General features: G+C 41.9%; 1 long non-coding RNA gene across 1 annotated transcript; it reads left to right on the top strand.

Moving 5' to 3' along the window:
• The first annotated feature begins 448 nt into the window (after positions 1-448).
• LOC124857661 lies at positions 449-1,008 on the top strand. The gene is made up of 2 exons (XR_007035648.1): positions 449-849; positions 923-1,008. It is a non-coding gene; the product is annotated as an uncharacterized LOC124857661 (long non-coding RNA).
• The last annotated feature ends 1,260 nt before the right edge of the window (positions 1,009-2,268 follow it).

The raw sequence follows: 2,268 nt of genomic DNA, 5'->3' as shown, positions 1-2,268 counted from the left end.
GTTAAATTTTCATCATTACATTATAGAAAATAATGAACTTTATTACAATATGCTAATTTTTTGAGAAGGACCTGTAGGGTCAAGTTTGTATGGGGAGCTTCTCTTGGAGACTGCTTTGAGGCCAATAGTGATTAAAATTATTTTAGTTGTAAATTTCTGCTGCCGTACATAGTGAATAATAGCGTGTTCTGCCTTAGCCAAGTCTTCTGGAGTCAGATTTTCTTTCTTCAAAGTGATCTTAAATCTTTCCATCTGTCATAGTGGTTTGTGTGCAGGCTGCATGCAGGCTGTGTTTGTGTACTGTGTTTTTTTTCTGTGCAGGTGTTACTGGCAGGTGTTGGTGCACAGGTGTAGATCATCTGACAGCAATCAGCTGGGCTTCATATGGAGTGGAAACCCAGAGGGAGGCGTCAGCTTGTTTTCTCACTTGGCGTGGTAACAGCTAGACCTCTGCTACTCTTCAGTCCTGTTTCTAAACAAGTTTTCTGATCTTGTTTTTCTCCCCTGCCTTGTAGGTCAACCTTCTACTGAAGGAAGCCGTGGAATCTTTCTGGTCTCCTGTTTCACTCGTGTCATGTTCAGAGGAGTTTGGAAACTCCAGCCTCGACGCCCCAGCCCTGAGCCTCCACTCTGCTTCCAACTCCAAGCCCAGCTTCTCAAGAGCCACCTCAACCTAACCATCCACCCTCCAACGTTATCTCTCCAACTTCTGTGGAGCTTCCCAGAAGAAAAGGAAACACAAGCAAAGGAACACAGCAATTCCCCTCACAAAACTGTGCACACCCTGTGAGCCTCAAGTCACCATGGAAAAGGACTTATTCCCCCCAGCCTTACCAAGACCTCAACATAGTAAGTCAGTCTCAAACAAACTTCCTTTTCCTCTTCACCCAGAGTTTTCATAAGCCTCTGTTTTCTCCTTCAGAGAGATCCCGATTTTGCCCGCTGCTCCAATCCAGGTTCCCGTCCAACCATACAGAACTGATTGTTAATAAACGGTTTAAAACATTGCCTTGGTCCTCGTGGTTGTGTCTCTTCAGAGTCTGAGAAAACCCACAATGACACCATCTGCTTTTCCATTTTCTTCTTTTGATTTTCCAGATTATTTTTATTTGGGCCTGAAGTAGCAAACTCTTTACTCTTTTGTTGTAGCAACCCCGGGATGCTTTAAAAACCAGGCAACAGAAGTTTTAAGCTCTATTCAAGATGAAAAGTAATGAATTGAATATGTAGCGTTTTGTGACTCCTTCACAATAACACCTACTGTTAGGTCATTTTTGACCTCTAGGTCATCTGCAGGTATTGCATGTGATCCATATCCAATTTAGGCCATTACTCTTCTGACCTATGGAGAAATTCTGGTCCATTTATCCATCTCCTGCATTTGAGGAGCTCCTCAGCTCTCATGTCTCTGGAAGCGTCATCTCCAGGATTATCCTTGGAGGGACTACATCTCCACTGATTTACATCTGTAGCTTCTTGTATGACATAAATTCTGCTCGCAACAAAGTTATGAAATCTTCTGGTTTCATTGAAGATGTATTTTAGTACTGTTGTACTATCAGTCTAGAAAACAGGTTTTTCCATTTTTATTTGCAGCTCTTTTGCAGCAGTTTGTTCACTTTGACAGCAAGAACTGCAGCTGTCAGTTCCAGCCTGGATTTTCCTAGAATGAAAGCAACATTTGAGATGAAATTATTTTCCAGTTTTAAATACGACACTGTTCCATAGCCAGTTTTGTGCTTTGTCTGGTTTTGTGATGCAACTTGGTTTGATGCAACGTTCCACTTTAAATCTTGAAATCAGCTGGAGATTATTGAGGTCCAGTTATTTCAACATATAGAATAAGCCACCCTCAACGCCCCAGTCCGGATGTCATGAGAAAGAACAGATGAAGAGCAGGAAATTAAGATTAACACAAGTTTAATTTAGTAAATGATGAGTCCAATAATTCCCAATGCATATTCCATACACAAACAATGATACAGAGAAAGAAAGAAAGATTTACCAAAGGCCATTGGGAGAAGACCCGGTCAAGCTACGGCTGGTCACCAAGTGGTCTGTCTTACAATCAGTGTCAAAGCCTTTTATACCCTACTTCAAAGCTTGAGGTCTGTTTACGAAGCCACAGGTCACTTAATGAAGTTTTCTATGTTCCCGTGTCCCCACTATAAATTAGTTACTCCTATGGGAGTACTTCATTGCCTATTTATGACTAACAGCCGGCATTTACTGCTCACAGCTGCTGAGAACATCCTGAACATCCTGACC

The sequence above is a fragment of the Girardinichthys multiradiatus genome, chromosome 21, assembly GCF_021462225.1.
Source record: "Girardinichthys multiradiatus isolate DD_20200921_A chromosome 21, DD_fGirMul_XY1, whole genome shotgun sequence".
In the NCBI taxonomy this organism is placed as follows: Eukaryota; Metazoa; Chordata; class Actinopteri; order Cyprinodontiformes; family Goodeidae; genus Girardinichthys; species Girardinichthys multiradiatus.
The sequence above is the reverse complement of the archived record's forward strand: the minus strand, read 5'-3'. Positions and strand labels throughout refer to the sequence as shown.